Consider the following 22,653-nt stretch of genomic DNA (forward strand, 5'->3'; position numbering starts at 1 on the left):
ATTATACAGTAGACGAGGTCTGCTGAAGCCACACTCCTTGCACTGCCCGTGTGACTTGGCTGGTCTCTTGGATTTGAAATCACCTTGCCCTGGTCTGGTGCGAATGCACCTTTTAGCGTGTCTGTGCCTTATGTGGCACGTACCCCTTTGAATTGTTGGTGTTTTGGAGCTGCTCTACAGTTGGAAACATACACACTAGAGCGTGACCATTGTTTACTCTTAATGTGGGTGTGTGTTTTAATGCTTTGTTTGACATCACTAGCTCCTGGCTGTAGACCTGGGGGTGGAGAAGCAGCTCTCTCACTAAGAGTGAGGGTCGGGTTTCATGCCTAACTCTGCGCAGTGACTGCTTGAAACACAGCCCCCTGTCAACGAGCTCCTCGGGTTCAAATAGCTCACGGTGCTACTAGGCAGCGACTGTGTCAGCACAGCAATCTTGCTGTAATTACTGTGCACCACCATCCTGCACCCTTATCAAACTCGCGGGAGCTTAGAAGCTGTTAATGGTGCGCTGTGTATTCATGCTCTGACACATAGACAGCATTATGAGAAATGCAATTTCAACCACTAGGAGACCGGTGTAACTTCGGCTTCGAGTGCTGATTCGCGTAAGTATTCAGCCGAAACCGAATAGCTGATTTTCAGCCGAAATTCGGCCAAATACTTACTCAAAGCCGAATTTCGGAACACCCCTACTTATACTTACATGATTTAGGGCTGGTGACAGGTTGGTTGACCAGTGCAGCTTGATTTCCTATTATTTTAATGTCATGAATCATTTTGATTTATACGATTAGTCCAATTTTGACATTTAGTTACTAGCCCATAATCATCCGTACTCCAGATTGGGAGTAACCTCAGCTGTGGGTTAGGACCTACCACTCTGCGCTGGAATCTCCTGAGCTAGGAAATCAGACCCCAAACAGAACCATCCTATCCACGAGTACCCCTGAAAGGGTCTCTCAGCAACAAGAGGACCAGATCAGCCAAAGCTCCCTGTTCACCACACCCAATCAGTCACTCCATGTTCACCGCACCAGGAACAAGAGGGAAGTCACTGGCGCTGGTTGCTGTGGTCCTCTACTTATCGAACAACATTTGCTTGCACCTTCAACCAGCATTGTGTCCCAGTCAAAGCTCATCACGTGTTAGGCCGGAAGCGACTTCTCAACACCGGGTCCCGAACCGAATCACTGGAGAGTAATTTGCTGACTCTAATCGGGGATCAGAAACACAGCTCGGCCCAGTTAGCCTTTGAACTGCCGCCTCATCAATCGAACATCGATGCACCCAAGATCACCACTTCTATGACCATCTTCTGCCCTGGTTTACCTTAATGATTGCCTTGTGTTTTGGTTTGTAGAAGTGTGAGGGCTGAGTAGGCCATTTTACCATTTTACGCGCCCTGATGCCTGCAGGCTACTGGCACTATATAAGCTCACATTACATTACCCCTTCTCATACTTGGACTCCTGCGAAGCAGAATCCAGTTTGTCACAGACCCCTTTTATTTACCTTGTTTTAAAGACTAGAGTGGGTGGTTAGTGGGGAAGAGCTGCTAAGGTCTCATCACAATATGCCACCCTAACTATTTGTTTACAGACAGCTTTACATCAAAATGATTTCTTGAAGTACATTTGAGTTTACTAATAATATTTCAATTCGATCTCCAATGTTTGTTTAACTTTCCTGGCTTGGCAAGACGGCAGGAATTTACAGAGCTCTCAAGTTTCCCCATTGCCATGTGTGGAATGGATACCTAGTCCTGTTTTACTTGGAATTCTGGGTCTTGTAGTGTTGTACTAAATTTCATATGGGAAAGAGAAACTACATGTCCCGGGATCCAAAGAAAAAAAACAGGGCTGGATTACCCTCTCATAGTTGCCCTTTAAAATGTGATAGCTCTGGAATCACACGTTTTAAAAGTAGCAAAATAATGAGATAATGGACTTATGGTATGATCTGCCAAAAGTGTTTGTGCTTTGGAATTAGGTAAACTATTGGCATGAGATGTGAACTAGGTGAGAAATGGGATGTGAGTGGCATGCTGTGGGTATTATTTGAATGTGTATGCACCCATGGCATGCTAATCCCCATAACCATTCTCACCTACTAATTGACCCTCTCCATGTAAACAGCGTTCCTCACGATCTCTTTGAGCTAGGTCTGTGCTTTTAAGGGGAAGCCTGTGTTACTTCTAAGCAGTACGGTAATTATGTATTTAGCACTACACACCAGTTCCTTCTGTAATAATACTATATCAACCAAGTGTGCGTTCTTGCCTCTCTTCTTTGCCATGAGCATCTGTTAATAGCAAGCATTTGCAAAGCCAATAGTTGTGGCTCTTATATAGACATTAGATAGTATTTTGCCGGCCACTGTCATTATATGCCAATGTGCTAACGCCATTTACCAGCTGATGCCATTTTGTGGACAGATAGTAGCATTATGGGAGTGCCTAGAATGTCTGTTTATCATCCCCACATAAAAGCCCAAACTGTTGGCATTGGCAATGCTTGTTTTTTTGCTGGCATTGGTACACAAGCACAGCAAGTAATCCCTCTAGTTGGCATTTAGTTCACCCAATCACTGCGAGCCATTACGGATATGCCACTCTGTAATCCTGTAGTGCTGATGGTGGCACTGGTGGCTTAAAATGAAAATGCCACTGCCTCCCAATTCCTCTCAAAAACAGCTTGAGTGCAGTTTCCGGTTAAACACTGTGGAGGCCCCTAGGCAGACGAAATGTCAGTTCCCCCCTCGAAAATTATCTCATAATACATTTTTCATTCTCTGCACTGCTTTTTTCCATTGTCGTGGGGCCCCTAAAAGGAGTGGGCCCCTAAAAAGAGCGGGGCCCATAGGCCGGTGCCTACTTGGCCTAATGGATAATCCAGCACTGTTTCAGTGTCAATCTCGCTACCTCAGGAGCATGTGTAGACAACAACACTGCCCATGTTGGCGTTCGTAGTCCCATGCAAAATTATGGGAAACGTGAAAAGGCAACTCCCACATTTAAAAAATTCTGCCGGAACAAAAGCCAGGACAATCTGAATGTGCCCCACGTGGCAGCACCGACAGTCACAGAAGCCTACTTCATGTGAATTCATGAGCTTCAAATGATTGCAACAATGCCAAGGTTCAGGAACTGGTATATGAAGCCCTCCTTTTCTCTTTGCATTCTGGTACATGTAGTTTTGCTTTTCTGGTTGGAAATCTAAGACTGTAAGCATCAGACTGGATGAGCTACTTAGGACGGACAAGGAACAACTTGACCTAGTTGGTGGTTACAATTCTTCAGAACAAGAAGAGACAGGCCACCTCATACAGAGGCGAACGGCGCCTAGAAGAGTTTCAGGTAGTGCTGCTGCAGTGTGCAATGGAAACATTAGCTGCCAAAGAATCCACTGGGATCCAATCTGGGATTTATAGTTTACCATTCAGGAGATGAAAAGTAAAGCCACAGGGATATTCTGTTTGCTTAACATGTGGCTTTAAGGATTTAAATGTTAGCATGAGGCTTTATTGTGCAATGTGTGTTTTTTGGAAGTCAACCCTACAAGACATTTTTACTGTAGACCTTGAAATCCAACAATGTAAGCCAAAATGTGTGATCCTGGTTAATCCCCCTCCCTCCCAGCACCCCCACTTAACACCCGTACACTGCCCTCCACCCCCATCTGTCTGACCATCCCCCTCTCTCATTTTGGATGCACCCAGAGTGTCACTAACTCCTTTGTTCCACTTCCACCACTGACAATATTTGACCTTTGCAGGCTAGATAAATGACTCCCCATTTTGCTTTTTGGGGAGGTAGTGGAGCAGGGTGCCTCCCTCCCTGGCCTATGCCGCCTGTCAATAGATTGCCACGGTGGACACGCACTGAGAAGCAGGGGTGGAACGGCTGCAGTAGTTGCGGTGTCCAGCAGGGGGAGGCAGCTCGCTGCTCTCCTAGCAGCAGCAAAGCATCAGTCACTCAGGAGCTGGAAGTCACCTGGAGCAGCCAGACCCGCCTGTGCGCTCATATCCCACTGCCGCTCCCATACTCTGAATGTCGGTAACAGGCAGTCCCCACCTGCGAGGATTCACAGCTGCCACCCAGCACCTGCTCTCCCATCTCATCAGGTCAGCGCGCTGCTTTCTTCGTGAGCTTTACACGAGCAATCCATAAGTTACCGTGCTCTTTCAATAGCGCCTGTTCCACCACTAGTCCACTTCGAAGCACTGCAAATCGGTTTACAGCGTAAGGATGTAGGATTGAAGCAAATAAAAGATGTCATGTTGCGTTTCCCTATGGGAAGCTGTGCTGTTATTGTGTTGTCTACCCAGCTCTGTGTTGTGTTGATTTGCATTGTGTTGTTGCATCCTACTACACCTGATCTTACGTTATACTGTGCTGCGATATGCAGTGTGATGATGCTTTGCTAGGTTATCTGTATGCTGTTCCCTGTTGTTTAATAGCACTTCCGTGCTATGCTATGTATGTCTTTTGTGGTATGTGTGGTATGTTGTCTTGTTCTGCAATGCTATTTTATGTTATGCTCTGCTATGAGTGGGTAAACACATTTGCTGGGCAGTCTCTTGCAGAAAGCACTACCTCTACGCGCTGTGACATGCATTGCTATGTGTGTTTGCTATGATGGTGATGCAGAGCTGTTCTATCTTTTTGCATAGGGTCTCTAGGCGCTATAACTCTCGGATGGCAGCAGATGTGTTGGCAGCTGATGCGCCTCTAGGCGCTTGGGTTCCAGCTCGGGTAAGTTTCTCGGATAGTGTGTGGTGGAACTGAACATTTAAAAAAAAAGGCTATTCTTGAAGACCACTGTGCAACTCCGTTTAAATTATAGCATCCATCCTTGTTGTGCATGTCCTGCTGCACAACAATCTGTAAAGAAAAGTGCCGGTGCGCTCGTTTCACTGCTCATGTGTGCAAATAGCACCATATGTCACTTGCACCGTTTCGAACCGCTATGTCTGTCGCAGGAGGCACTAGAGCAATGCCGATGCAAGTTTGAAATGTGAAGCTTCTTGTGTTACTGAAATACACCGCAATGTGGTATATCTGGGAACGCCCCAACTGCAGATTTTTTTTTTTAGTCCAGGATCACACAACTTTGTCACATGCGTTGTCCAGTAGAGACAGAAGCTCTGTCAGAGGGCAGCAATCCCCATCCAACACCAAGTAATATTTCCTCATCTCTTGTATTCTGTCTGTTGTCAGGCTGGGATTGGATGTCACTGAACCAATGGATAAGACATTCTGTATAGCATACATGAGAACATGTCTGGGCGATAGCTTGGTGGATGAATGCAGTAGCTCTAGTAAAATATGTCCACCCTGGAAATTACAGGCGCAGGTCAATATGGAACGCTCATCCCTTTACCCAGTTAAGGTTGGTAATATTGATTCATTCGGTAACACCTGGTGACAGCTGGAGTAACTTTTTCGTGTTTCTGCAAGAACTAGTCATGACAGAGTCCCTTCAATAAGAGAGAAGAGAGGGGATGCCGTGTCTTGCCCCCACCCCTCCCCCTTACAAGGGGACTCGCCTTGGACCCGTCAGAATGCAGGACATGATGAGGAAGTCCAATCCACAGCAACCTGGGACGGTTCTTGGATGACGGACAGGGCTGGATAGTGCGGCTAGAGGGCATTGGTAGCCGCACACCGAGGCGGCAGAACCAAGAGTTGCCGAGGGACCTCTGGCGCCGCCTCAACCACTGAAAAAAGCCTCTTTCAAACTTTCGGAACTTAGTGAAGTTTTTCCTCAAACGTCGCCCCCCAAACGCCCTTTTAACCTGAATGGTACATGGATAAAAACGTACCTGCAGGACTCGGATAGATGTATCATGTGTCTTTTGAGTTTTATTTTAACCACTTCCCAAATCTAAAATATACGCTTGCGTTTCTAAAAAGTCATCCCCATTGGTGAAAGGCAGTGCTGCCGTGGCAGTCAATCTGAGGTCTCTGCTGGGCAGTTGTGACGTCAGAGCTTCCCAGCTGGCACACTCCAGTGCGCTAGCATGGCTACGGGGCTATTCCTTAGCGCTGCCACTGCTGTGCTGTTCATAGACACATACAGCTGCTGTTCAGACATCGACATGTAGGCGGCAGGCTCTTTTATTACCCTGTAACCTGCGTTGCCTTTCTAGTTGCAACTCCAGCAGCTGTGCAGTTTCACCGAACCTACAGGCTAGTGCCTAGCTGCCGCTGCTTCGGCGCATGTTGCTGCTGTGCTGTTCCTTAACGCGTTCGACGTGGTGCTTTGTCCGTGTATTGCCGTGTTGCTGTTTGTCCACCTCTGCAGTGACGTTACGTTGCATAGAGGCGCGCAAGGTTAATGAGCTAAACGGGATTCAGGCCCCTTCAGAGCCCTAAAATAAAAGCTGATGGGCGGGGCTTCCGCACTCCGCTTTTTGATAGGGAGGAAATACGCTTCCTGAAACTGGCGATTTAAAGTATTACTGTGTCCACAAACATGTATTTGCACAAATGCAGCTAGACTTTTAAGCTGCTAGTTTCAAGAAAGGCTTCCCTCCCCTCCCTGCCTAACAAGCATCAAATGCACAAATCAGCCCCCTGCCCACGGATGCGAGCGAACATATAAACACGTTATGTGTTCTTCTTTCGCAATCAAGGGGAAGGGTCTGATGTGCGCACTTGCTTTTTGTTAGGTAGGGAGGCGAAGGAAGCCTTTTCTGAAACTAGTCGTGTCAAAGCGTGTTGCATGCTGGCTTCTATGCACGTGTGCAAGGAGTGTTTATGCAATGTATCGGTGTGCGAATTGAATGGATGATATATGTGGGCTGGGTAAATGAGCGAGTGTAGGTTGAATGGGATGTTTTAATGAGTGAGTGGGAGTGTGTGTGTGTGTGTGCGTGCGTGCGTGTGCGCATGCTTAAGTGTAATGCTTGGCTGCTCCAGAGGTCAAAGTGGGCGGGAACTGAAGGGTGCGTCGTTCTCTTACTTTTCGTGGCAATCAATCATCGTTCTCTTACTTAATGTGACCGAGAACACCGTTCCAGGACGGCAACCTTAAACAAAATACATTTAGTTTTAAATTTCACAGCTGCAGGGGTCACGGACCCGAGCGCTTAGGTCATGAAGCCAATGTGACATTGCACTGAGCTATCTCACAGGTGCTGAATATGGCGATATTTACTTCAACACAGTGCGTGGGATAGAGAACCCGTTCCCAGGCAGCCAACAGGTACCACGTTCTAGCAATCTGCGTATGTATAGCAAGGCTCAGCCGTGTTTGCAAGCAATGAGAGGGGGGTGTGTAACAGCACATGTTCTGAGTGGCGCATGGTGGGCGGAGAAGGGGAGACTGCAAAAAGGTGCATGCTGAGGGTCTGACACAATAATGGGGGTCATTATTTAAATGCCTTTTCTTTCGTGCTTTATTCAGTCTTACTTGAACTATTGTAAAATAAAATGTTGCAGGGTGGAGTGGACGAAAGGAAAGGGTTTGAATGGGGGGTGACGGTGAGTATTGGGGGAAGGGCAGAAAAGAGGGCGGGGCAGAGGGAAAAACTACTTTTTTTTTTACACTTCGCCCACTGGCCGCTGCTGCCATTTGATACTTGCCCCCCACGCTGGACAAACCTTGGGGGAACCTCCAAGTTTGCCCTGCCCACTTTCTGATGTGGGCCCTCCCATCACCAGTTAGCCCCCACGAAATGTGGGTTTCGCTGCACCCCTGGCCTCATAGGGCATGTGTTATTCACATACTATGGATAGCAGCTCTTATGCCATATACATCCATAGCAGCTGCTCTGAGCTGCTGTGCTCGTTATGCATGTATATTTAATGTGCTGTTCCTTCACCAGCATCCCCTGTACACTTTGTGCATCGCTGTTCTGCTCTACGGCTTCAAAACCATTTGCGGCTGTGCTGTTCATAGACACGGCACTGCTGTGCTGTTCGTCTTTGCTGTTTTTCTGTTTTCTCCAAATAGAGCCGTATATTCCTGCTGCTGAATATTGCCAGGACAGTGCCCTGAGCGAAATAAAATCCCGACACCCATCACGTCTATATGGAGTACTTTAGACCAAGATGCAGTGCTTTCAATGCAATAAGAAATTGAGGGCTCGAGGGCTTTCCCAAATGCTAAAACAGACTTGGGACTTAAGAAGTGCTTGGCGTGGCACTAAGAATCACAAACAGCCAGTGGTCCTTTAAAAGAGATAATGGCCCTGGATTACAAAGCAATTTACAATGGTATTGTGCCATTGTAAAATGCTTTTGTAAACACAGCCCATAGACAGGGAAGTCATTTCGGGGAACAATGCTATGCCCCCCCCCCCCTTGAACACGAGACCCAGCATGTGGCCTGCCAACTGTGGAAATGAACATCAAGAAATGAATGGGAGGGGAAGAAATTAAAAGCTACTCCCCTTGATCCCCTCAGATTTGGCGACCTGGGCCTTCGCCTAGGCAGCATGTGGTTAAGGTGGGCTCTGGCTACTGTGCTGTGCACTCGCTGTTAAACTTTCCTACATCCACAGCTGCTTTACTGGGTGCTACATCTATAGTTGGTGCACTGTTTGCTTTGTACTGCATTCTGTTCTCTAAATGATCCTCTGTGCTGTTTCTCTATCACTGATGTTCTTTTCCACCTATCCGTTTCCCGATTTTCCTACATCTATTGTTGCTGTGCTGTTTATATTGTTATTTTTTTCTTCCTTTATGCTGTTTACTTTTGACCTAACGAGAATAATGATAACAGGAGCTTCTGTACACAGAAAACAAAAAACATATTTAAATATGGTGTGAGTGCCACAAGGGTTAACAATCTCTGTACCAGGTAAATCAGAACCTGGGCTTTATCTGCTAATTAAAGCCCAGCATTTGAGCCAGCTCTGCAATCCTCTGACCTGCCCGCTGCCTCCCCCTGTCCACATTCCCTCTAAGGCCCTGCAGCCCTTTCCCCCACCTCCATCCCCTTCAGGCGCCTTCCCTCCTCAGCAGCACCATCTCAGGCCGGAGCGCTCCACATCTCAGGCCCCTGTGTCTGCCTGCTTCTGGATTCCTTCTCATGGCATAGAAATGGAAGGCACTCTATGCTTGAATCCCCAATTTCCATTCCTGTAGTAGCTATGTTTTTTTTTTCTTTCTTCTGAATCCATGTGTCTGGTGCTTGGCAATGCCAGTGCTTTTAACAAGGCAACACCCCTTACCATCACAGATGTTTGCACCGCGGTCTTTAGAGCAATACCAATGATACTTTAGACCAGGGGTGTTGCTAGGTCGGGAAAAGATCTGGGGCTATGCTCATTTCCAGCCTTTCGGGACTCGGGGCTAGCTAGCCTTTTGGTTGTAGCTCCTGAGCTTCTATCCAGGGCTACAACTAAAACAACCGGGGTTATAGCCCCTTCAGCCCCACCCCCCCTAGCAAAGCCTCTGCTTTAGACATTTGGGGCCCTATTCAGGGATTTGCACGCAAGTCGGCATGCAAATGCCTGTTCGTCGATTCATGAAATCGATTCCGTGCGACTTTTCTAGGACTTGCGTGGAGTTCACGCAGGCTCGTCACGTTTCTGCAAGCTGTTGAGCGCCTTGCACGAGCATCCAGGCAGAACGTGTGAGTGGATTACAGAGAGGGCTTGAACAGAGAAAATCGGGAAGAACATGTGAAAAAGTGGGTGTCACAAGTGATGGCCCACAGGCAGTCCCTTGCACATCCTCAATTGCTCTTATGACACATATTCACTGCACAGACTCTCTGCAGAGAAATGGCCATGCAACTACACCACCCAAAGGTAGACGTACACACACTTGCGCATGGGAATCATGGCTCAGAGGTGTGATTGCATGTTGGATTGGGGTGTGTGCATGCAGATGGGGTTCTGGTCTAACCTAGGTGTGCACGCACGCAGTGTGGCCGGGTGCAGGTCAGGTATGATTTACAGGGGTTGGTTGGCACGCTCATTTTCAGATTTTTACCTGAGTTGCGAAGTATCATACGCATGTTGTCGGGCGCCGGCAACAGTTAGGGGGTACCCTGCGCATGGTCACCAAGATTCAGTCCTGCTTGCCGGTGACCCCACGCACTGTTTGAAGGATGGGTGTAATCGTGCCCAGATGAGCGTGAAAATGTAGCTGTTCTGGCTGTTTATGTTTTGCATGGGGGCGTGTCGGGCGCGTTCCGGGCGTGCCTTGCTAAAACAGTGACTTTGCACTGTAAATTCCATGAATACGTGGGGTGCGCATTTTTATTCGGCACGCGCGCAGGCTCACGCAGTGTCCTTCACGGCGCGGGGTCCCTGCGGGATTTCTGCGCAAATTTCCATGAATCAGCTGCTCGTTCTTTTTTATTAAACAATATTTTAAATAACTCAGGTCTGCAGTATGCACTGTATTTGTGGGTTACAACGTATTGACTGTCTTTATGTCTAAAAAGAGTTGCCCTTTTTGTGCATGACAATAACAGGTTTAAATGCGTTGCCTTGAATTTAGGATTGTAAGTGCTGATGTCATTTGACATTCTTGAACAAAACGTGCACGCCTTTAGGTACGCAGCATGCACTTTGTGGGGCGTAATGTACTGGTTGTCTCTGTGTACAATTAATCACACTGTGTGCATTTGGCATTGACTTGTTTTTAATGTGTTTTGAATCTAGTATTGTAAAACGTTGAACGATGTATTGTTATAGGTAAATGGGTGTTTCGCAGTAAAAGAGACACAAGTAACTTTGGAGGTATGGGCTGGTATTTGCAATAGAAGATGCTTGGAAATGAGAACCCATAGTTACATACAGCATAACGCATGTCCCGGCTTTTATTCCCACGGGAGCTATGTTTGCTTTTTTATTTCTCCTGACTCCATGTGACAGGTGCTTGGCATGGCAGTGCTGTTACACAGGAAACAACCCTAAGCACCACTTAAGTTTGCCAGGGTCAGACTGCGGCATAACATTTCCTCGGACATACAGTTGTCTCGGGCAGTAATGAAAAAGTGTCCCACAGTTGCAAATGGCAATTCATTCCTTTTGTAAAAGACTGAGTAGTTTTTGATGAAATGTGATGCAAACTGTGCATTTTAAAGAATATTTATCCGGCAACACTGGTCAAAACTACTAGCCACATGGTGAAGTAATTTATCGAATTGTCCAACCTGGGCCAAAAAAGTGTTGCACTTTAACAATATTTTTTCCCCACACTGGCGTGTTGTGTTTTTGGTTCGGGCATTGCCCTATAGGCCAGTCCGAGCCTGAATTGTTTGCTCCAGGTCCGTAAAGCCATAGTTGCCTCTTCCTAGAGGCATACCACGTGGCAAAGGCCCGAGGCTGTCATTAAAAGCTTAGGTCTGCGACCATCCAAACACGCCATTATCCCTCCATGAAAACTGAACAGAACCAAATAATAGAAATAATAAAGAGACCCAGATGATGGCAAAGAGCACCAAACACTGAAGAGCGACAACACAAACGGCAAGTAGAATACGGACAAACAACAAGAAGTCATCCCAAGAAAGTCATCGTACGTGCTTTTGCTACAGTGCATGAAGCTCTCATGTACAGAGATCTTTCAAAGAGGTCACATTTCCAAGTGTATGCGCTGCTCATTGGCTCTCTCACACATTCTCTTCTCATAGTTGTAGAAGATTGCATTTCTTCTACAACTGGTTACTTCCTGCTCTTGCAGACTGGTATTTGCATTGTTGCCAATATTAGTGCTCTGTGTGGGGTGAAATGAAGTAGTCTGATACTCAGTAATGGAAGTGAACTTCTTTAATAAGTTCCAGTGACAAGGTGTATACATCAGATAAGTCCAAGGGTAAGTAGGAAGGTACACAGGAGACATCCACCGCCCTCCACAGGAAGGTACACAGGAGACATCCGCCGGCCTTCTCTCTCACAGGCTGTTTCACTCCAACTGACCTTCATGGAGCTCACAGGGGTACTTACACCACAAGAATCCATAGGCATAACATTCCATAGGCATTATCTCAGGCAAGCATTCATGCAGGACCAAAGCAGGGAACACAAGACACAGCATGCTCTCAGTATCCAGCTCTGCATCTGCATTCTGTTATTAAGGGGAAAGGCACTCCATATCAGATGATAGGGTGGCAATTCAAGCCCACAAAATCATACTACCGCCAGACAGCACACCAGCCCTATCAAGTGAATTAGACCAAGTGTCCTTTGTCATCTCAGATACCCACTTGAGTCATGCCACCCACGCCCTTTGGCAGCTCCCACGGGTGTCTACGTCCACAAACTCACACTCACACATCGTGGCCACAGCCCAGAAGCGTTGGTATAGTTATCATTGTTGAGTACAATTTAACTTGAAGTTGCCTTGCTAGTTTTGAGCCCTGGCACTCCCAGCAATCTGGAGGAATGTCATTCTTTAATTCTGCCGCCCATTTCAGCCTCCGCTACTCACAGGTACCAGCATAAACCTCCACTTCTGCCATTAGTCCCAATGAGATCTTTTCAACTGCCATCACCAGCCTAACAACCTTGCACAGGCCTGGGTCATTACGTAAGCAGATGGGCATCATCCTCATCCCACACATCAAAAGATCTCTTAGGCGATTTTACCTCGCATGCTCCCTTCTTTCCAGAGCAAATCTATCTCTTAGCGTTCCAAGGTGGACCAGCACCTTGGGGATCATTACGAGTTCGGCGTTGTGGGAAAAAAGTGGAGCTAATAACGTTTGCCTCCATTTTTCCCACACCGCCAAACTACAAGTTTGCCGGTATTACCAATGCTGCTATTACTGGATGGTAATACCAGCAATTTTTGGAGGTCAACTCCTCCACTTGACCTCCAAAAATTGCTGGTAATACCAGTGGAGGTAATACAAGCAAAAATCCCCAATGGAATCCTGTGGACCCCATTGAATGGGATTAACACTGGCAAACCTCCACTTGTAATCAGGTGGGATTACCGCTAGAGGTAATACCTCCATTGCTAATACCGTCTGACCAACGACGGTATCAGTATCCAGTAATTCCATTTGCCGGTATTCTGGTGGATTTGCACCATAAAAAGGTATGCCACTACAATTCTCTTCTCATACTGATGAGGGCCTACCAATTCACAGCTACACAGTGTAGCTAGAAATGGCCGAAACACAGTCATGTCAACTTCTTTTCCCAGTGTCCAACACACACACACTGTTAAAGCTGTGTAATTAACTACACCTTATTGAATTCTTACATTTGTCTCAATGTTATTCCTCACTGGTTGAAGAGTATTTATATGTCTTGCACTGTGATCCAAGTAAATTATCTTGGGTGAACACCAATGTATCATGTGTAGATACTGTTTTTTGTAAATTGATGAATGGCCTGTAAATATGTTTTAATTCAAATATAATTTTTGTTGTATATTAAATCATTGACAAAAGGGAGAAATACAGCTAGTTACCCATTTAACATATTTAGGTTATAATCTTGCAAACAACTCTTCGTCCCTGTTTGGCAGAAAGCTTTTGCAGAGAAAGTGGTTCCCTTAATTGCACAAAGGAAAATAATCCTTCATAAATATTGCACATTTTCATTGATTCCTTTATTTGAGTTTTATTCAAAGAGAGTGGAGGCTATTATTCTTTATGGGTTGGATCTTTGTCTTACATATTTCGACTCCTTTCTGAACACGCTTCAAGCTAGGATATGGAAGGCAACTTTGGGTTTATCTACGAAACTCAATACTGAGACATGAGTTAGGGTTGAACTCCCTTGCATCTCGTTATAATTGGAGAATGCTAAATACATACATCAAAATGCAATTTCCTCCTATGAACTCCTTATGCGAGGACTTCTCTATCATGTTAAGTAAGTCTAAACCAATCTCGGTTGAGCGCTTTCAGAAACGTGTACACATACTGTTGTCTCAGATTAACATCCTCCTTGAAGAATTGAAATGGAAGCTGTGATTGGCAAAGAAGAGATTTTTGGGCTGCTACATCTGATCTAATCTTTATCTATTCTTCCTTCTCTGAATACGCTCGCTTTAGGCATAAGCAAAACCCTCGCTTGCAATATCTAAATCTATGCCCCTGTGCCAAGTCTCGTAAATTATATAGGAGCTTCCGTCTTGATTTATTTCACACCAAATCCCGAACAAAGCATTGGTTGGCACATTCAGACTCCTCAGGTGACGTATCTTGTCGATTCTGTGATAATGAAGACGCAGTGGAGACGTTAAAACATCTCTTTCTTTTTTGTCAGTACTTTGAATCACACAGATTGCACACAATAAAAGACTTTTATTATGCAAATACAGTGCTAGGATGGAATCTCGTATGGGCTAGATGTATGTAGAGATCAAGTAACTCCATAATACTCGCAACTGTATAATTCCTTCAAATCATTGAGTCAGCGCTCATTCCACAATGATATATGATATGGCGATACATCCTCTGAATTGATGCTGTCAATGTGTAAAGGAAACCACATTGTTTTGTTTTCTTTCTGTGATGTTTTTGGGCTGCAAATGTTTGATATTTTTGAGAAATGATGTGTTCTCTAAGAACTTAATGCATTATGTGTTAGTTCCTGTGTTAGTCTGCTATTCTTTGTATATATGTATAGATAACTTATCATGTTAAGTCCTGAGGCCTTTCTTTTTGGCATGTATATTTTTGTATTTTTAAAAAAGGCAAACAAAAATTATTTAGTATTCTATATATAACAAACATGTTTTATTCTTAAATTTTTGTTCTTCTCTGTGATGTTATTGCTTTGTAACTTTCATCTTTTGTAAAGGTACGTAAGCACCAAAAATAAAATAAAAAAATAAATAAAAAAAGGGAGGCAATCTAGTTCATGCTTACGTTCTGATAAGGATGGCCATTGTGTGAAAATTAGTAGAAGTGCATGCACCCGGTTCAGGGACCCTGTTCATTTATTTCTTTCAATTATCAACCTACATGGGTAGAGCATGGCTGTAACTGGGAGCCCTTAGATTCAATGGTGTGTGCAGACATCCTTCCACCCTCTCAGTACAATGGTACATTTGATACAGTTGTCTGAGTGCGTTATTGAGATTATACCTGGTGTCCCAGATAGGGCTCTTCTCTTACTATTCCAGTATAACGGAGGTGAGAGGGCAACAGCTAGGGATAACATGTTCACCTGCTCCTCTACAAAGGCAATCCTTTCAAACAATGTTTTTGCAATATATGACACCTAGCCCTCTCTCCACAAGAACCCCTTCAAGACTACATTTGTTTTTTTTGAAAAAAGCTTCTTGAGTGGTAATGAGAGTGAAGGAGAACATAAAGAATATTTGGGAGGAGAAACATTTTATTGGCAATATTTTCCCCCATTTGACTAGAGTTAATTTCTGTCATTTTTCGGATTTCCACTTCCAGTGCCTCCTATGCCATTTCACATTCAATTTGACTATCTTTTACCAATCCTGCACAATGTGCAAGCCAATTCTCCTTTCAGTCCACCTTGTGTCCTAGTATCAAAAACGACATTTACTACAGTTTCCAGAGAGGTGAAGACTTATGGGCTTGGTCCAGTTTATATTGTGGACAGCTACTTTGACAATATCCAATTGGATCTTCTTGATAGGCCACAACTCTTCTCTGAAGAGCATCATGTTGTCCAAATGCATCATTTCTCCCAGATGTAATGCCAGCCAATACATTATAACCCAAATACAGGCCACCAACAATCCCTAAAGAGTTTAAAAAGAAATGGTGCATCATAGCACCCACTTAGCAGAATTTGTCAGAAAGAACTCCATCAGACTCCCTTGCAAAAGCACAATTGCATAGGCACCTGAACATCCCTACAAAGTGGATAGGAATCCCACATTCATGGGGATTATGTTCTGTGAACCTCCAGTTGACACTGTCAAATGCCCTTTCAGCGCATAACATTACTTATGTACTGAATGGCACTACCATCCTTACCTATTGTGTCCTGAATATTCTTAATCATAACCCAACTCTTGCTTATTGAAATCTATTTGTGAGGAATGTAATACCACTTATATATTCAAAGCATTTGAACTGTTAGCAACTATTTTGGACAACATATTGGCATCAAGACTTAGAAGTGATATTGGATGATCAATTTCACATCATGTATGATTCCTGTTGGGTTTTGATTTTGGCGTACTCACTGCACTCTCATAGAGTCATAAAGCTGTTCTTTATCTATAAATCATTGGTGAGAAACTGACATAACATGGAAGACAGCATGTCCAAAACAGTTTGATAAACATTCAATGGCTAATCATCATCATCAAACAGTACCTATTTCAATATGACATAAAAATAACATTTACATTCCAAGATTGCCTAACAGTCAATAAAACTCTCTGTAGCCCTTAGACCACCTGGACCAATGTGGCATTCCTTTTTCTCCAGGCCATGTCTAGGTAATTTAAATTAGCAAACACCACATCCTAGTTCAACGTACCCATGCTTAATGCTACTACATCAGCCATCCGTCTTACTCAGTTTTTCACAATACATTGTATCAGATGGGACTACCGAATATTAGAATAGCCAGGGAAAACTAGCATGAAATGCTGTAAAGATTTGTGTGTGCCTTTGCAGAAAGGGCAACAATCAGACCCTGTTTTGAACCACAGGTTTGTTTGAGGTGCCAGTTGTTAGAATGGATTTCTAAACTCTGGCCTGATGGACAGAAGTTTAGGAGGCCACCCCTAGTTTAGCGAAACCGGTAACATTCTGGACAAGCCAGACCAATCATGGTAGCCTGGCAGTCGGTCAAGACTAAGGGCCTCATTCCGAGTTTGGAGGCAGCCATGCTGCCATTAGCACCATGGCTGCCTCCAAACTCTGGTCTGGGTCCGTGGTGTCAGAATGGGGACTTAATGGGACATTCCAACCTATGCGGACCCGGTAAGTCCCCATTACGAAAAGCATTCCGCATTCCCATTTGAGCCCCCATAGGGCTCAATGGGAATGGGGAAGGAGATAATAACGGGCCCGCAAATTGCAGGCTCGTTATTAGCTCCATGGTCCCTTAACGGGTCCCGCTAAAACAGGCTGGTAAAACCAGCCGGTCCTGGTGGGACCCGCTAAGGGATCTCGTAATAGGGCGGTAGGGGGTTAACGGCACCGGCATCCTTACCAGTGCCGTTAATCCCCTACCGCCAGGGTCGGCATGACCCCCTAAATCTCAGGAGAGGTTAAGATACAACAGAATACTCTTAGACAGGTGTATATCAGAAATACATATACATTTATTTTAGGCGCAATAAAACCACACAAATAATCAAACTAATAATGCAACAGTTACCACACAAGCATTTCTCTATGTAACATATATACAATGACTGTAGTCTAATGTGATGAAGTGAGTAAAACATCAACAACCTGTAACAGAGGGAGGGTTAACACAAATTATGCATTAGGCAGTCTCCAGGATGGAAACCCTAACTTATTCAGTACAGTACTACAAAGTGGGGAGACTTGTGCTCAAAGTATCGCAGTGTATAAAAATACATGGTTGTATATAAAGCAAAGAGGGTACCTTTTCGAGATCCTGGGACAATTAGGTGAGGGTCCTGAAGGGGGTAGAAGAAGTTCCAATCACCAGGGAAGGGTCTGCCCTCATGGACAAAGCAGTTTCGGACTTTCAAAACAGGACAGGGAGCATGGGCTATGACAGCCAAACAGCAGATGCCAAGGAACACTTGTGCGTAAAAACAAATGTGTGAGCCAGGGGCCACCGGTAAGTTATGCAAGTACTCCCTGCCCCTTGCTCCAATCCAGACCAATCTATGCCAGTTTAGTAGAGGTTGTCTGAGGTTATAAATTCCGCCTTTACTTCTCGGGTCCGGCTCTCTGGTGCTGCGGGTCACAGGTGCTGCGGGACAGGGCAACAGTCAGTGACGGGACAGTAGCCAGAACTTCGCCCACGAAGGTAGGAGGTTGAACATTCTGGTGCAGCAGGACTCAGGGCACAGCAGAGAAGACAGGAAAGTCACCAAGAGCGATTGTCACCACAATGCAATGACACGGACCGCAAAGGCTTGCAGTGTGATTCACTCTCCTAAGGCTCTCCTATGCGATGACAGAGCTGGTCAGTTCACTGGACGGCCCAGGAACACTTCCAATAAGACTCTTTTGCTGGGAAATCAGGAGACTCCGAGAGTAGTTGTTGCCACTACTGAAATGGGTCGAAGCACCCTCGCAGGCCTTCTGCGGTAGAGAGCAAAGCAGGGGTCCGACGGGACAGCAGTGGACCTCAGTGTGCCAAACCTTCCAGCTCGTCTCCGGCGGGTCAACGGGTCTGCTTGAGCTCACAGGATACTTGGCTCCTTCTGTAGTTTGGTATGAACCACTGTAGATCGACCTGGAAGGAATGCAGGGCACCTTCACTTATCCAAAGATCGATGCGTGATCGAATCTGGACAACCAAATAAAGATCTGCTCCCTTGCATGCATGCCAGTCATGCTCAAATCAACGTCCAGGGAGGTTCTCATGTATTCATGCATACCTGTCATTCTAGCACCAGTAGTGTGGATTGGGACCAGACAGTCCTAACCCTCTTCCTGGGCAGCAGCACATGTGACATGCAGGAGCCTGTGAAAGATGTGGATTTCGCGGGAGGCTGCATGCCCAAATAAGGAAGTTATGGGTCAGCTCGACCTGGAGGAAGGCCAAGAGACAAGATGGCCAAAGGACAGAACAAAAGACTTTGTGACACAACCATTTTCATCACTAGCCACAGTCATGAGCCATCCGCGGAAAACATGGTGTGGTTCGCTAAAAAGTAGTAAAAAATACCATAACAGTAAACTGCTGCCACCAATTCGGCGCTCTTGTACATTCACCAAACATTCCTTCGATGGTCTCTAGGGCCATAAAACAAAAAGGACCCCAGTGCACGGCACAGTAATGTACTTTGCGCACTGATAAAAAGTTACCAAGAAATGGCAACAAAGTAAAAGACTAAGGGAACATAGTTTTCCAGTACTGACAGCCTGAAGGATGTGTCAGTTTCCCCCATAACTATGAGCAAAAGCCCAGAGCAGCTGAAGGCTCTGCTCCACTGGAAAAGTCAGGTTAGGATAGCACAACAAAAGCAAAAAGTTTGGGGGTCCATAATATGGAGGGAAAATTGCATTCAGATAAATCTTTCTTAACACCAGTTTAAGAATATTTAATTTCATTTTCATATAAAAAGAGCATTGAAACGTCCACTTGATGATCATTAGGTAACGCTCATGTTCGTGGGAGGATTATTCTTTCAGATAATTCCAAATTATGGCCAAGGTCAGATAACTTGTCATCCTTCTGGCTTGTGCCCAGTTCATATAGATCCATAATGATTGCCTTACTGCTGGATTGCAGCGAATTGGGATTCTCCCAGTACCGGTATAATTGGAGCTGGTAAAATGATGACTTTTTTTACATAAGCCATGGGAGCTTAAGCGTCCCTTCACAAGCCATTAGGTCCAATAGAGCCTCCTTGTAAATTGCCAGCTCAGTGCTTTACCATAATTTAGCCCGATTTAATAATGGCTTGAGTGCTATGTTATCGTTTATCAGTGTCAAACCTAGTTCGAGATGAATTAGGTGATTTGGGCAACTTTTTGGCAACATAAGAGCTTTTTTGAGACTGATATTTTCAGTGGTAGTTAAACTTACAAGGATTCTCTGGCCCAATAGTTCCACCTCACAAATTTCTGCTCCAACAGCTTCAGATCTATGCACCCCTAGCACAGGAACAACCACATTATTGCCACATTTCTTAGGGAAATTGAGTGTGGCTGTACTCTGTTTGGCAAGTGTAATATTAGCTTTCTCAATTTGCCTAGACCACTTCCCATTATTGCTAAACCTGAAGCCTAAATAGTCAAAGGAAATAACCTCCTCTATTGGAGAATTTCCTACTTTTATTTTCTAGTTAGTGAACTTTTCATTTTCTTACTGTACAATTCTACTAAGACTGCTAGGTGTGCGGGAGATAAGAACTGCATCACCTGCAAATAAAAGAATGTTACTTTTCCAATCACCCAGTTTGGGGGAAGCAGCGTAATACACAGACAATCCACTCACCACGTCATTAAAGTAAATTGTGAAAAGTGTCGGGCAAGAACGCTTCCCGGCCTGACCCTTTTTTGACAGGGAATTGATATGAAGTTTCTCCTCGTAGCCCAACTCTCACTACCGTAGTATTTTTTGTATAAAGCAGTAGAATGGCCTACAGAAGAGAATTGGGAATGTTCTTGCTCATACAAGTTTACGAGTCCGGGGGAGGGCATCTAGGGCCTTTTTAAGGTTTACAAATAAGAAAAAGAACATACACAGGTCTATACTGAAATACTATCAATCAGCACACAAAGCCTGGAGGCCTGATCAGTTGTGCTGACACCACTTCTAACACCTGCTTGTAGGTCACTAATGCAGTTTGCCTCCTCTAGCCTGTTCGGAGCAGCTTGCCAAAGATTTTCCCTGTGGCATCTAGCAGGGAGACGGGGTGATAATTGCCTGGCAGATTGTGCCTGTTCTTACAAATGGGTGCAATCTTTGCCTTTGTCCGGGTGTCCGGGACTTTGCCTAACGTAGAGGTGAGATTCTTTATAGATTGAAGGTACATATACCATACTTTAGGCTCCAGTTTGTGCACATCAACTGGTATCATATTCGGGTCACGTGCGTTGGCCGCACACTGGGATCTCTTTAAGGGTAAATTCAAGGGAACCACCCTCGTTCACATCAGAAATAACTGGTGGGGTGATACTCTTCTGGTAATGGGCAGAAAACGTGCCTAATTTAAGCTACTCGGCACCTCACTGACCACTGCCAAATTAATTCTTTCCTCCACCTTCCCACAGTCAAAAACAAATTTCTTGGGTTTTCAAAATCTGCAAAGAACATTTCCAAGTCGGGAATTAGCTGGGGTTTACCTTCTTGACAGAGAATGTGATTAAAACTCTGAAATGGTGCACAAACTCCCTCAGCAAGAGTAGGGATGACCGAAATTGTGAAATTCCGTTCTATGTGTTGCAGAAGCAAAATCTGAAAGTTTTCCATCCGTTTCTCCAGAATACATTGTTCCGCCACCCCTATCGAAAAGAGCGGAGCAAAGTTTCTTGTTCTGTCTTGTGGCCCGAAGCGAGCCGTGCACATTTTCTCATGCCGCTGCATGAACCTAGCATGAATCGAAGGAGAGTGATAAAAAGTTTCTCATGCCACTAAAAGCTGTACGAAGTTCCTTGTGCTGCTCCGTGAATCTAGAGAAAATGGAAAAGAACGGTACAAACGTTCTCATGCCGCTTTGCATACCTACTGAGAATCAAACAAAAACAGGAACACAACGTTTCGTGTGCCGCTACACGAACCTAGCATGGTTTGAAAAAGACATGCAAAGTTTCTGAACCAACCATAAATTGAATAAAAAAGCTGGTACAAGTTTCTCATGCCACTGCATAAAACTAGCACAGATCATGGAAAAGCATACAAACTTTCTCGTGCCACTGCACAAAACTACCACAAATTAAAACAGACCTGCCCAACATTTCTTGTGCCGCTGCATTGAAACTAATACAGATTGAAAAATGGCCTGCATGAAGTTTCCTGTGTCAACATAACTTTTGCTAGTGTGAGAAACCAAAGGGTGTCTCACCCGCTAGTCCCCGGGGATCTCTCTCATGTTGCCAGACATGGCCATCGCCTTTGGGTCCAGACCCTGGGGGTGGACCAGTGCGACAGGATCACCTGGGTGAGGGGTCTTCAGGTAGTGGGGGTGAGGCAAGACAAAGCATTCCCCCGTTTTTGTTCATCTAGCCCATCCTATTTTATAGGATGTTCTGAAGTTCCAAGCCCTCTGCTTTTTTCACAAACACTGGGTTGAGGAAGAGGGTGACTGAGAGTAATCAGACTAACTCTCTCACATCGTACTGGACATGTCATGTTAATCGGGTCAGGCAAGTCAGGCACTTTACACTTAGTGCATATACCTGATACTGGTTATCTCTCCTCACATGAATAAAAGGCAACACCTAAATACACACTCTGAGCAAGGCAGAACAAAAGCACAAGCAGAACGTCTGGGATGAGGGCACACCTACTGGAGCATAGCATCAGACCAAGGGAAGAGAGCAGCGGGCCGAAAACACCAACGGTTCCCTACTGGAGATTGTTGCAAAGGATGCCAGCAACCCTCCCGGATGAACGGCAGAGTTTGGGAGGCAAGACTAAGCCTGTGGTACTAACCTTGACTTGTGAATTGAAAATAGCAAAACAAGAAAGAAGCTCACACAGTCAGTGAGTTGGCAGGTGACCTGAGAGACCGGTGTGTGTTAAAGCAAACGAAGTGGCAACATTATATCACAAATGAAGGCTGCACGTGTGCGGATGAGACACAAAGAAAGGCAGACCTCTGCCTGAACTTTGAAGTCAAAAGCAGCTGCGAGATTGCCGATACTAAGTAATGAAGTGGTCCGGTGAAAGGAAGTAGCCCAATCGAAAGTCTCTGTGAAAGGTGCATTGTTTGAAGTTATAAAGCAAACGGACAGCCCAGTTACCTAAGGTTTCGGTGTGCCCTACATATTAATAAACAAACAAAGAAACAAACAGCAAAAGCGAATTAAGTAACCATGAACTTTGTGTCGAAGTGGTCCTGCGGTGGTCTGGTAAAAGAGCCATGCCATTTGAAAGTCTTCGACATTCGAAAGAGTGCCCAGTCTGCTT

The 22,653-nt window shown here is 45.1% G+C and overlaps 1 protein-coding gene across 3 annotated transcripts in view; it reads left to right on the plus strand.

Annotated features, from left to right (window-relative positions):
- The first annotated feature begins 3,956 nt into the window (after positions 1-3,956).
- Positions 3,957-22,653, plus strand: part of LOC138491437 (prolactin-releasing peptide receptor-like) — an 820,216-nt gene continuing 801,519 nt past the window's right edge. For 2 of the 3 annotated variants that reach the window (XM_069617954.1, XM_069617953.1), the window contains exons 1-2: positions 3,957-4,125; positions 4,675-4,756. The gene's annotated coding sequence lies outside the window, so the exon portion shown is untranslated. The other variant, XM_069617955.1, reaches the window with a different exon arrangement.

This window comes from Ambystoma mexicanum, chromosome 10 (assembly GCF_040938575.1).
Source record: "Ambystoma mexicanum isolate Mex_15411 chromosome 10, UKY_AmexF1_1, whole genome shotgun sequence".
NCBI classification, from domain to species: domain Eukaryota; kingdom Metazoa; phylum Chordata; class Amphibia; order Caudata; family Ambystomatidae; genus Ambystoma; species Ambystoma mexicanum.